We start from the raw sequence: 14,205 nt of genomic DNA, 5'->3' as shown, positions 1-14,205 counted from the left end.
CATTAATTTTATAATTTATAGTTATTTTATGTTTTTGCACTGTGCAGCTCCTAAAAATGGTAAATTTCACGTCATATCAGTCAGTTTTAATAAATCTGATGTTGAATGGAATGAAATTGTGTGAATTTAGTGTCAGCTGATTGTCCTTTTCTCTCTGTTCAGAAACTCCCCAGCCAGTAACACATTCCACACACCAGGGCCAGTCCAGATAAAGGGTTACAACCTGACTGTCCATTTTCCTCCACAGATACTGCTCGACCCACTGAGGGCCCATAGCAGTTCCCTGATATCTGCTCCCTTTCACTTTGAGCTCTGCAGACCTCTGTCAGATGCCAACACCTCCCCTTCAGATTTTTCTTTAACATTACCGGAGTTTCGGCAGTGCTTCTTTTTGTTTTGTCACCATGGCAACGGATCGTTTTCTGTGTCATGAATCACTGTTGTAATTGTGACAGAAGATGGCGGGTGAGGCCTGTACAGAATGTCACTCCCAGTGCCTGCAGAGGTCCTCCACTGGCCAGGGTTAACCATGGACCTTGCGCCCTAGCTGTCTACGTTGTTGGGGCAACGCTCTCAGTTGATACACAAGCCAGGGCAGTGCGATATGGAGAGCAAGCTGTTGCCCATGGTAGCAGGCTCTCCCTCTCCATGCAGTTAGTGAATCCAAATGAACGACAGAGACCGATGCAGTCTGACACCAGTGGTGTCGCTGGAGTTACCAGTCAACATTAAACTCAATGTAGGACTGCCTTAGGTCTCCAGATCAGGATTTTTCCTCGGGGTTTACTCCTGAAGCCTTCTCCATGAGTGGGGATAGCCACAAGGCAGTGGAGGTTTGAGATCAGAGTTTTCCTTCTCCTAGACGAGCTGCCAACCACAGCTGACGAGCCCCATCTGCCCAGAGCGACTGGTGATAAGGCGGCAGTAATGCACCTTTGCCTCTTCTTCTGTCAGTAGAAACAGTTCTGCCAGGCTTAGTAGCTTCTCCCACCACCTCCCCTGAACATGAAAACATTAAGGAACCTCAAACCTCTTCAGGCACTTTATCTGACCAGAGTACCTCTGAGTATCTGTTTGCTGTCCCACTGGACGATGTGGCCATTGTCCATCTATAGCCCACAGTACCGACGATGTTACTCCTCCCCAGCTATCCCTGCTCTCAGCTTGATGTTACACTTTCACCTGGGCCCGTTCCCAGAGAGCCGGCACCATTTGTCTCAGGTGATGGGTGCTACCTGAGACAGGTGAGGGGCAGGAGGGAATGTGTAAGAAAGTGGAATTTCCAGCCACAAGCTGAGCTGTGAGTCGAACACATCACTCTTGTATTCACAATCAAGCACTCTAATTTAATTCAAGATGTTTAATGGCATTTCCTGTACGCAAGTGTAAAGAAAAACATAATGTTCACTCCGAATCCAATGCAACACAAAAACCACAATAAGATAAAGGACAAAATAATAAAAAACACAATAAATATAAATAAATAAAATAGTTTATATAAATAGATTGATTTTATGTCTATAAAGTGAAGCTAAGCACAGGAGCAAACACGAGAAAATCTGCAGATGCTGGAAATTCAAACAACACACACAAAATGCTGGTGGAACACAGCAGGCAGGCAGCATCTTTCCCTCCCCCCCCCCCCCTTCTGCTTTCCGCAGGGATCACTCTCTATGCGACTCCCTTGTCCATTCGTCCCCCCCCATCCCTTCCCACCGATCTCCCTCCTGGCACTTATCCTTGTAAGCGGAACAAGTGCTACACCTGCCCTTACACTTCCTCCCTCACCACCATTCAGGGCCCCAGACAGTCCTTCCAGGTGAGGCGACACTTCACCTGTGAGTCGGCTGGTGTGGTATACTGCGTCCGGTGCTCCCGGTGTGGCCTTTTATATATTGATGAGACCCAACGCAGACTGGGAGACTGTTTCACTGAACGCCTATGCTCTGTCCGCCAGAGAAAGCAGGATCTCCCAGTGGCCACACATTTTAATTCCACGTCCCATTCCCATTCTGATATGTCTATCCATGGCCTCCTCTACTGTCAAAATGAATCCAAACTCAGGTTGGAGGAACAACATCTTATATACCGGCTGGGTAGCCTCCAACCTGATGGCATGAACATTGACTTCTCTAACTTCCGTTAATGCCCCTCCTCCCCTTCTTACCCCATCCCTAACGTATTTAGTAGTTTGATTTTTTTTCTCTCTCTCTGCCCATCACTCTGCTTGTTCTCCATCTCCCTTTGGTGCTCCCCTCCCCCTTTCTTTCTCCCGAGGCCTCCCGTCCCATGATCCTTTCCCTTCTCCAGCTCTGTATCACTTTTGCCAATCACCTTTCCAGCTCTTAGCTTCAACCCACCCCCTCCGGTCTTTTCCTATCATTTCGCATTTCCCCCTCCCCCCACTACTTTCAAATTTCTTACTATCTTTCCTTTCAGTTAGTCCTGACGAAGGGTCTCGGCCCGAAATGTCGACAGTGCTTCTCCTTATAGATGCTGCCTGGCCTGCTGTGTTCCACCAGCATTTTGTGTGTGTTGTCTAAGCACAGGAGTGCCTATAACAAAGGTGACTGACAGGAAATGATAAAGTAGTGGTGCTGGTGAATTGTCATCATGGCCAGCGTTAAGTATCAGGGTCAGAGAGTCGTAGAGTACCACAGCACAGAAACAGGCCCTGTGGCACTTCCAGTTCATGCCAACCTGATCCCATGTACCCACCGGCGTGCCCTATCCCTCCAAACCCCTCTCATCCAAGCACCAATCCAAACTTGTAACAATGGGTGGCAAAGTGGCAAAGCCATCACTGATCAGCATTCAGTTCCTGATGCTGTCTGTAAGGAGTTCGCATGACCATGTGGGTGTCCTCTGGGCGCTCAGGTTTCCTCCCACATTCCAAAGGTGTTTGGGTTAGAGTTGGGGTTAGTGAGTTGTGGGCATGCTATGTTGCCATTGGAAGGGTGACGATATTTGCCCACTCAATCCTCACTGGTTTGATTAGACACAAACAACACATTTCACTGAATATTGCAATATACCTGGGACAAATAAAGTTAATCTAAAACCAAACTGGCATCAACCACTTTGGCTCACTCCACACTCACTCTTCCCTCTGAGTGTCACTGATTAATGAGTTGAAAGGTTGAGGGAGAGATGGACTGTGGTCCACAGCATAGCCTGAGGGCTGTGACAATGAGCTCTCCCCATGGACTGAGTGCAGGGTGGACAGTGACGTCATTACAAAGAAGGCAGTTACGTTTCCCACTCAGCTCTGCTCACTTCTCAAAGCCCCCGAGAATCTGGACAGCCGAGTGGCAGGCTGACCCAGGATTTATACTGGACCAATCACCTGGGAAAGTTTTAGTTTCCACACTGAGAAGTTCAATATCCCAGGAAACAGGCTGTGTGCCAGGGATGGTTCCAAGGCATCACTGGTGTTAATTCAAGCTCGAGAGGATGACGTGGGGCAAGAGATGAATAACTCCATGAGACCATAAGTTATAGAAGCAGAATTAGGCTATTCAGCCCATCGAGTCTGCTCTGCCACTTCATCATGGCTGATTTATTATCCCTCCCAACCCCATTCTCCAGCCTTCTCCCCATAACCTTTGACACCCTCACTAATCAAGAAACTATCAACCTTTGCCTTAAATATACACAATGACCCGGCCTCCACAGCTGCCTGTGTCAAAGAAATGCACAGATTCACCACCCTCTGGTGAAAGAAATCCCTCCTCACCCCTGTTCTGAAGGGATTCTGAGGCTGTGCTCTCTGGTCTAGACTCCCCCACTATCGGAAACATCCTCTCCACATCCACTCTATCTGTGCCCTCTGGTCTAGACTCTCCCACTATCGGAAACATCCTCTCCACATCCACTCTATCTGTGCCTTCTGGTCCTGGACTCTCCCACTATCGGAAACATCCTCTCCACATCCACTCTACCTGTGCCTTCTGGTCCTGGACTCTCCCACTATCGGAAACATCCTCTCCACATCCACTCTATCTATGCCCTCTGGTCTAGACTCTCCCACTATCGGAAACATCCTCTCCACATCCACTCTATCTGTGCCTTCTGGTCCTGGACTCTCCCACTATCGGAAACATCCTCTCCACATCCACTCTATCTGTGCCTTCTGGTCCTGGACTCTCCCACTATAGGAAACACCCTCTCCACATCCACTCTGTCTGTGCCCTCTGGTCTAGACTCTCCCACTATCGGAAACACCCTCTCCACATCCACTCTATCTGTGTCCTCTGGTCTAGACTCTCCCACTATCGGAAACACCCTCTCCACATCCACTTTATCTGTGCCCTCTGGTCTAGACTCTCCCACTATCGGAAACACCCTCTCCATATCCACTCTATCTGTGCCCTCTGGTCTAGACTCCCCCACTATCGGAAACACCCTCTCCACATCCACTCTATCTGTGCCCTCTGGTCTAGACTCTCCCACTATCGGAACATTGGTCAGGGCACTGGGCAGAGGAGCAGGTGTACAAGACTTGGGTCATTGTGCTCAGATTTGGCCACCAAATTTGGCATCACCAAAGGAGATGCCGGCAAGCTGGAAAGAATGCAGGTGAGTTTTATGAGGATATACCAGGATTCAAGGGACAGAGTTATGGAGAGAGGTTAAGCAGGCTGGGACATTTCTCATTGAAAGGTGATCGTATAGAGGTGTGTAAAAGCATGAGCAAGGGGCACAGACAGGGTGAATGTGCCGTCTTTTCCCAGGACTGGGGAAACAAGAGACAGAGGACAGTGGTTTAAGGTGAGAGGAGAGAGGTTTAAAGAGGACCTGAGTGTTGTGAGTATGTTGAATACAATGGCACAGTACAGGCCCTTCGGCCCATAATGTTGTGTTGACCTTTTAGCCTACTCCACCATCAATCTAATCCTTCACTCCTACATAACCCATAACTCTTCATTTTTCCTACATCCACGTGAGTCTTTCAAACAAACACTAGATATTGGAAATGCAGAGAACACACAGAAAATGCTAGTGGAACTTAATGTTTCAAAGTTTCAAAGTGCATTTATTATCAAAGAATGTATGAATTATACAACCTTGAGATTTGCAATTGCAAAGCAAGGAACCTGAAAGAACCCAAGCAACAAAATAAAACCAAACCCCAGTGCGCACGGAGAAAGAGAGAGAGAAAAACAAACCATGCAGACAGCAGAAGAGGGGAACAACAATAGCATTCTGAACCAAACTAAGTCCTTAGCTACAGATCCCTGGAGCAGCCCGGCGTAGGCCCAAAGCCTTGAAATCTGGTCCATATATACACACAGGAAGCACAGCAGCAGGGAGCAGTCCCACAGCCTCAGTGTTAGGAACTCAGCAGGTCAGGGGGCATCCACGGAAATGAGACCATTCATCAGAACCTGACGGGGTGACGGAGGAGGATGGGGAGTGGAAAGGTATTTTGTGTGTTTGCATTGTAGACCGAGACAGCTTAAGCATTGAGATGTTACATTGCAACTGTACAATAGTGGTCAGACCGAACCTGGAGCATTGTGAGAGAGAGAGAGGGAGATGGAGATGGAGGGGGTGGGGGGGGGGGGAGGAGAGAGAGAGAGAGAGAGAGAGAGAGAGAGAGAGAGAGAGAGAGAGAGAGAGAGAGAGAGAGAGAGAGAGAGAGAGAGAGAGAGAGAGATTCACTGGGATGTTGGCTGGAAATTAATTAGTTATTGTAAATTGTCCTGGTGTCAGGCTAGTGTTGCTGGATGGTGCGGCTTGCTGAGCCAGAAGGGCCTGTTCAGTTCAGCACTATATTTTTAAATAAATGAGATTATGAAGCACATTGATAAATCAGATGGAGGGGGAAGCCAACAATGAGAGATCTGATCAAGGTTTACAAGACTATGAGAGGCATATACAGAGTGGACAGAGAGCACCTGTTTCCCAGGGTTGAAATGTCTAATACCAGAGAGCATGCATTGAAGATGCGAGGGGGGGGGGGTTAGGGTCAAGGGGAATGTGAGGGGTGAGTTTTTTACTCAGAAAGTGATGGATGCCTGGAATGGCCTGCCTGGTCTGGCAGTAGAGGCAAATACATAACTAAGAGGCTTTTAAGAGACATTATGATAGGCACATGGATATAAGGACGATGGAAGGATATGGACAGTGTAGGTAGGAGAGCTTAGTGTTTGGGTGTTTTTGAATTCCTGTTTAGCTGGTTTATCTCAACATTATGGGCCGAATGGCCTGTTCCTGAGCTGCACTCTTCTATTTATCTATGTATCTATGTAGCACTGAGTTGACACAATGAAGCTTGTCGAATGTTTTGTGCTAATGGGATCAGATGTAATTATATGGATGTAGTGTGATGGAGAGCAAACAATGATTATGTTTTATTGTTAACCTGGAGGGAGATGAGTAAGCTCTCTCTCATCAGGAGGGAGATGAGAAAAGCTCTCTCTCATCTGGAGGGAGATGAGAAAAGCTCTCTCTGATCTGAAGGAGGATGAGAAAAGCTCTCTCTCATCAGGAGGGAGATGAGAAAAGCTCTCTCTGATCTGGAGGGAGATGAGAAAAGCTCTCTCTCATCTGGAGAGAGATGAGAAAAGCTCCCTTTCATCTGGAGGGAGATGAGAAAGGCTCCCTCTCATCAGGAGGGAGATGAGAAAAGCTCTCTCTGATCTGGAGGGAGATGAGAAAAGCTCTCTCTCATCAGGAGGGAGATGAGAAAAGCTCTCTCTCATCAGGAGGAAGATGAGAAAAGCTCTCTTTCATCTGGAGGGAGATGAGAAAGGCTCCCTCTCATCTGGAGGGAGATGAGAAAAGCTCTCTCTTATCTGGAGGGAGACGAGAAAGGCTCCCTCTCATCAGGAGGGAGATGAGAAAGGCTCTCTCTCTTCTGGAGGGAGATGAGAAAGGCTCCCTCTCATCTGGAGGGAGATGAGAAAAGCTCTCTCTCATCAGGAGGGAGATGAGAAAAGCTCTCTCTCATCAGGAGGAAGATGAGAAAAGCTCTCTTTCATCTGGAGGGAGATGAGAAAAACTCTCTCTCATCAGGAGGGAGATGAGAAAGGCTCTCTCTCATCTGGAGGGAGATGAGAAAGGCTCCCTCTCATCTGGAGGGAGATGAGAAAAGCTCTCTCTCATCAGGAGGGAGATGAGAAATGCTCTCTCTGATCTGGAGGGAGATGAGAAAAGCTCTCTCTGATCTGGAGGGAGATGAGAAAAGCTCTTTCATCTGGAGGGAGATGAGAAAGGCTCCCTCTCATCAGGAGGGAGATGAGAAAAGCTCTCTCTCATCAGGAGGGAGATGAGAAAAGCTCTCTCTCATCAGGAGGAAGATGAGAAAGGCTCCCTCTCATCTGGAGGGAGATGAGAAAAGCTCTCTCTCATCTGGAGGGAGATGAGAAAGGCTCCCTCTCATCAGGAGGGAGATGAGAAAGGCTCTCTCTCATCTGGAGGGAGATGAGAAAAGCTCTCTCTGATCTGAAGGAGGATGAGAAAGGCTCTCTCTCTGATCTGGAGAGAGATGAGAAGGGTTTTCTCTGATCTGGAGGGAAGTGAGAAAAACTCTCTCTGTTCTAAAGAAGGATGAGAAAGGATCTCTCTCTGATCAGGAGCTTGGAGAGGAGGAGAGTGGAAAGGCCTGGGAGGTACTTGGCCATTGCTGGAACCAAACTCATAAACGCAGAAGAGTCTGTGGATGTTGGAAATCTTGAGCACACACAAGATGCAGGAGGCACTCAGGAGCTTCTATGGAGGGGAGTAAACAGTCGACGTATGGGCACCATCTCCCAGTGGCTGCCCATTTCATTTCAACTTCCCATTCCTGTTCCAACATCTTCAGCTCAATGGAAGATGGGAGAAGGGAGAGAAGCTGGGCTGGGTAGCTGGAGTCTATAATTATGTTGGCTGTTTTGCCAAAGCAACAAAAAGTGTAGATAGAATCCAGGGAGAGGAATCAGGTTCCATAATCTGCTGAACTGTGTCTAAAACTCTCAGAATCACAATCTGGACCAGATTTATTACCACTGTCATGAAATATGTTGTCTTGTGGCAGCAGCACAGTGTAGGAGTAAAATTTCTATAAGTTACAATAAATAGGGCAACAGGGAAATACTGGGTAGTGTTCATGGGTTCATTGTCCATTCAGAAATCTGATGGTGGAGGGGAAGAAGCTATTCCTGAACTGTTGAGTGTGTGTCTTCAGTCTCCTGTGCCTTCTCCTTGATGCTAGCACTGAGCAGAGGGCATTGCTTATTGGTGATGGGGGTCCTTAATAATGGATGCCATCTTTTTGAGGCGTCAGCTTGTGAAGATGTCCTGAATGCTGGGGAGGTTAGTGCCCATGATGGAGCTGAATGGGTTTACAACTTTCTGCAGCTTTGTCCAATCCTGTGCAGTGGCCCCTCCATGCCAGATGGTGATGCAACCAGTTAGAATGCTCTCCATGGTATATCTGTAGAAATTTGGTGACATACTAAATCTCCTCAAATTCTGAATGAAATATAGCACTGGCTACGGGTGTCCGGTCAATCTGTGACAAGGAAGAATTAATCTAAGAGCATGTGGACTTGGAAGTACTGAGCAAAGTGTATTGGATCACCAGGGGTCCAGAACCAGAACTATTGAGTCATTCCTTCGTGGTTGATTAATTTTCCCTCTCAACCCCATTCTCCTGCCTTCTCCCCATAATCAAGAACCTATCAACTTCCACTTTAAATATACCTAATGACTTGGCCACAACTGTCTGTGGCAATGAATTCCACAGATTCACCACCCTCTGGCTAAAGAAATTCCTCCTCATCTTTGTTCTAATTGGATGTCCCTCGATTCTGAATCTCTACCCTCTGGCCCTCAACTCCCCCACTGTAAGAAACATGCTCTTGAAGTCCACCTTATCTAGGCCTTTCAATATTCAATAGTTTTCCATGAGATTCCCCCCCCCCCCCCACCATTCTTCTATTCAGTGAATGCAGGCCCAGAGCCATTAAATTCTTGTCATATGTTAACCCTTTTATTCCTGGAATGATTCTTGTGAGTCTCTTCCAGTCCCTCTCTAAAGCTAGCATATCCTTTCTTAGATAAGAGGCCCAAAACTGCTCTGACTACTCCAAGTGTGGTCTGACCAGTGTCTTATAAAGACTCAGTAGTGGATTTCCCTTCCATGACGTATGGTGATATTTACACTGGAATGAGTACCTTAAATTAGCAAGTGTCAAGAGTGTGACTTCAGTTCCCAGCACTGCTCCTCCACAACAGGATGTGTGAGGCACAATTTACAACTTACTCACCTCCGACAACCTGCCCCATTTCCAGCTTCCCCTTCCCCATGGAGAGTGATGGGATTGTAGAGGGTGTTCACCGCACTGAATCTCCTCAAACTCCTAATGAAAGATAGCCGCTGATGTGCCTTCTTCATAATTGAACCAAATATCAGAATCAGAATTAGCTTCAGTATCACTAGCAGCTGTTCAGAAATTTGTTGTTTTGCACAGCAGTAGATTGCAATACATAATAATAGTTTTTAAAAACTATGCATTACAATATGAAATATATAAATATATAAATCAGTAGTGCAAAGTAAAGAAAAAGTAGTGAGGTGGTGTTCATGGGTTCATTGTCCATTCAGGAATCTGATGGCAGAGGGGAAGAAGCTGTTCCTGAAACTTTGAGTCTTCAAGCTCCTGTACGTAGTAATGAGAAGAGGGTGATGGGGGTCCTTAATAATGGATGCTGCCTTTTTGAGGATTTGCCTTTTGTAGGTGTCATCGATACTGGGGTGGCTAGTACCCATAATGTTGGGCCCAAAGTACATCCTCATAGATGTTGACACCCAGGAACTTGAAACCACTCATCCTTTCTACTGATGTGAAGACTGGTGCGTGTTCCCTCGACACCCCCTTCCTGAAGTCCACAATCAGTTCGTTGGTTTCAATGCCTTTGAGTCCGATGTTGTTGTTGTGCCACCAATGAACAGCCCTGAATCAGCACCAAGAGACAACTGGCCCTTCGTCTAGGTGTGGCAGTCCAATATTGCTAGCTGAAGTACCTCACACTCCAGCTGCGTGGCCTGAGGGTAAGGGGCTTCCTAGCTGCACCTTCCCCATCCACCAATACCACTGAAAACATTCATTAGCCAGAACCATTTTAACAATTTCCAATTGGCAGATTTTCAGAAATGCATAACAATTACATCAAAATACTGTAAATCACTTCCGAACAATTTCTTGAAAAAGTTAGAGGAATTAAAATGAATTTAGATGAAACATGACCAAAACTGGGGCAGTGGGGAGATAATTTTAAGTTGATTGGAGGAGAGTTTAGGGGGATTCAGAGGTAGTTCCTTTTTACACACAGAGTGGTGCATATGTGGAGCACCCTGCCAGGGGTGGTGGTAGAGGCAGAAACACGAGGGGCATTTAAGGAATTTCCAGAAGCACATGGATGAAAGAAAAATGGAGGGTTATTTGGGAGGGAAGGGTTAGATTGATCTAGGATCTAGAGTTGGCCCAACATTGTGGGCTAAAGGGTCTGTACTATGTTATAACATCCTGTGTACTATGTTCTGTGTTTAAACATCTGAAAAGTGATCATTGAAAATCTGTAGTAAAGTAATGTCTAGGTGCCTCGTGGTTGACAGTGGCAGTGCCAGTCCCTCTCACACATTGAGCAGAGCCATTGGAGGGCAGAAGAAAGAGGCCATAAGTGGAGCTGGTGCCAGCCCTGTGAAAGAGCTCCCCACTCAGCTCCACTCTCCGAGTGCTCTCACTCCAGCCCAGAAATCTGTAATTCCCTTCCAAAGGCAAGCCACTGGCTCTGTCACCACTGCCCTTCCCAACACCACCTCCCAGATCGCAGTGGGAAGAGCATACATTCAGCCCCAAATGTGATGGCAGAGGGTTGAAGTTTGGAGATTATTCCCAGTGGCTTTGTTCATGATCATGTCTATTGTCATAGGCTGACACACACGGGATAACTGCCAGGAGAATTACCCTTTATTGGCAGCAGCTCAGTACGTTAGCAGATGAGGACAAACATAAAGTCATATAAACTTAAATTAGCATAAATTATACCTAACTTAGACTTACCTGGAGCAACAAACAAGAAACTAAAGGAGCCCAGTGGTTCAGGTGTCTCCTGACCTGCTGAGTTTCTCCAGCAGATTGTATGCTATTCCAGATTCCAGCATCCGCCAAGTTCAAGTTTGAGTTTAATTATCATTCAACCATACATGAATACCCAAACAAAACAGTGTTCCTCTGGTGCCATGGTGCAAACCACATTACCAACAGCACACAACACACTGCACATAGTACATAGCAAAAAGAGCACATATGGTTATGATTTAGAAAAAAACGTAGAGTCAGAATAAAAATAATAATCATAATATACTCCAAGCCCCTAAGTGACCTGACTGGAGAAATGATGGAAAGCTGTCCTGGTCCAGCTTGTTCTTCCACAGAGCAAACACTGAAGAGCAGCACTGAGCAAACACTGGAGAGCAGCACTGAGCAAACACTGGAGAGCAGCACTGAGCAGACACTGAAGGGCAGCACTGAGCAGACACTGAAGAGCAGCACTGAGCAGACACTGAAGGGCAGCACTGAGCAGACACTGGAGAGCAGCACTGAACAAACACTGGAGAGCAGCACTGAGCAGACACTGAAGGGCAGCACTGAGCAAACACTGGAGGGCAGCACTGAGCAAACACTGAAGGGCAGCACTGAGCAAACACTGGAGAGCAGCACTGAGCAAACACTGAAGGGCAGCACTGAGCAAACACTGAAGAGCTGCACTGAGCAAACACTGGAGAGCAGCACTGAGCAAACACTGGAGAGCAGCACTGAGCAAACACTGGAGAGCAGCACTGAGCAAACACTGAAGGGCAGCACTGAGCAAACACTGGAGAGCAGCACTGAGCAAACACTGAAGAGCAGCACTGAGCAGACACTGAAGGGCAGCACTGCGCAAACACTGAAGGGCAGCACTGAGCAAACACTGAAGAGCAGCACTGAGCAAACACTGGAGAGCAGCACTGAGCAAACACTGAAGAGCAGCACTGAGCAAACACTGGAGAGCAGCACTGAGCAAACACTGAAGGGTAGCACAGAGCAAACACTGGAGAGCAGCACAGAGCAAACACTGGAGAGCAGCACAGAGCAAACACTGGAGAGCAGCACTAAGCAAACACTGGAGAGCAGCACTGAGCAAACACTGGAGAGCAGCACTGAGCAAACACTGAAGAGCAGCACTGAGCAAACACTGGAGAGCAGCACTGAGCAAACACTGGAGAGCAGCACTGAGCAAACACTGAAGAGCAGCACTGAGCAAACACTGAAGGGCAGCACTGAGCAAACACTGGAGAGCAGCACTGAGCAAACACTGAAGAGCAGCACTGAGCAAACACTGAAGGGCAGCACTGAGCAAACACTGAAGAGCAGCACTGAGCAAACACTGGAGAGCAGCACAGAGCAAACACTGGAGAGCAGCACAGAGCAAACACTGGAGAGCAGCACTAAGCAAACACTGGAGAGCAGCACTGAGCAAACACTGAAGAGCAGCACTGAGCAAACACTGAAGGGCAGCACTGAGCAAACACTGGAGAGCAGCACTGAGCAAACACTGAAGAGCAGCACTGAGCAAACACTGAAGGGCAGCACTGAGCAAACACTGGAGAGCAGCACTGAGCAAATACTGGAGAGCAGCACTGATGGGAAGGACAAGCCCCCAACCCAAGTACAGATTCCAGTGCACACCACAGAGACTCTCTCACATCACCTCGTGTTTCCTCTCCTGGTTGGCTGCAACAGGCAACCCATTCCTGTGCCTCTCCAGGTTTGGGAGTCAGTGCATATGGATCTTGGTCAATCCACAGTTGGAAGCTATTCCCAAGAAAGGGAAGAGAAGAGTTGGTGGGGTTTTACCATTGAGAGATGAGAGATCCAGATCCCAGATTCTGATCTAATTATGTCCCTTTCTCTTTCAGTATATGTTTGGAATCGCCCACTGTCCTCAGGAGCAGAGGCCACCTATTTGGAGCCGAAGATACCAGCTGTTGGCCAATATTCAGTGCAGGTCAGTGTGACTTTATTCCATCCTTCTAAAACACGAGCATCTTTCTCCATGAGTCACTGCACCCATATTGTGAGCTGTGGATGTGTGAAGGGATCATAGGCTCTGAGGGAACGGAATGGATGATTTGCATTGCTAGAGAAGTGTGTGTTCATTTAATTAGTGGACCAGGGTGGGATGGGCTGAGTGACTTACTTAACCCATCTCCCTCACTGGGGCACAGGCTGCTGACAGTAGCTCACCAGCGTCCTTGTCCTTTCACATCGTCTCCAGGTGTAGCTCATCTTCTTAGTGCATCTTTCCTTTCCCAGGGGTGAGGTCTTTGGAGATTCTGCTGGCATTTCTGTAGCTCTGGGTTTTTATGGGATGGGGTTGCTAGCCCCAAGCCCACCCCTCCTCCTTTTGCAGCCGGGCTTGGGATTGTCCATGGCAGAGATAATGGTCAATTACCAGTGGGAAATAATGTCTATTTCCATCACCTCTTCAGTGCTTCAATGCTTGAGGTGAGTCATGCAGGGACAGATCCTTCAATCTACATGGACCAGTTAGGTCGAAGGATGGATTCCATGCTCTGCCACTCTACAACTCAATCAGTCTATGCACAGACCCAGAGATAAGGGACAGAATCTGAATCCAAACCAGGTTTATTATCAGTGGCCACTTCATTGTCGCTATACACTTGTATACCTGCTCGTTAATGCAAATATCTAATCAGCCATTCAGCTTCAAAGTTCAAAGTAAGTTCATTATCGAAGTGCATATATGTCATCATATGTAACGCTGAGATCCATATTCTTGCGGGCATACACAGTAGATCCAAGAAGCACCCAACAGGACAGAAAGCAACTAGTGTGCAAAAGACAACAACCCGTGCAAATACAAAACAAAGAATAATAAAGAAACAATAAATATCGAGAACATGAGTTGAAGAATTCTTGAAAGTGAATCCATTGATTGAGGGAACAGTTCAGTGATGGGGCGAGTAAAGTTGAGTGAAGTTATCCTCTCTGGTTCAAGGGCCTGATGGTTGAGGGGTAGTAAAGTTGAGAGAAGTTATCCTCTCTGGTTCGAGGGCCTGATGGTTGAGGGGTAGTAAAGTTGAGTGAAGTTATCCTCTCTGGTTCGAGGGCTGATGGTTGAGGGGTAATAAAGTTGAGTGAAGTTATC

General features: G+C 47.2%; 1 long non-coding RNA gene across 1 annotated transcript in view; it reads left to right on the top strand.

Annotated features, from left to right (window-relative positions):
* The window catches only part of LOC140714457 (uncharacterized), a 322,173-nt gene extending 309,127 nt beyond the window's left edge, over positions 1-13,046 (top strand). Inside the window, exon 3 of the long non-coding RNA XR_012095875.1 lies at positions 12,953-13,046. This is a non-coding gene — a long non-coding RNA (uncharacterized lncRNA). The remainder of the gene's footprint in view (positions 1-12,952) is intronic.
* Positions 13,047-14,205: the final 1,159 nt, after the last annotated feature.

Source organism: Hemitrygon akajei, chromosome 21, assembly GCF_048418815.1.
Source record: "Hemitrygon akajei chromosome 21, sHemAka1.3, whole genome shotgun sequence".
Classification (NCBI taxonomy): domain Eukaryota; kingdom Metazoa; phylum Chordata; class Chondrichthyes; order Myliobatiformes; family Dasyatidae; genus Hemitrygon; species Hemitrygon akajei.
This window is presented reverse-complemented; position numbering and strand designations above follow the sequence as displayed.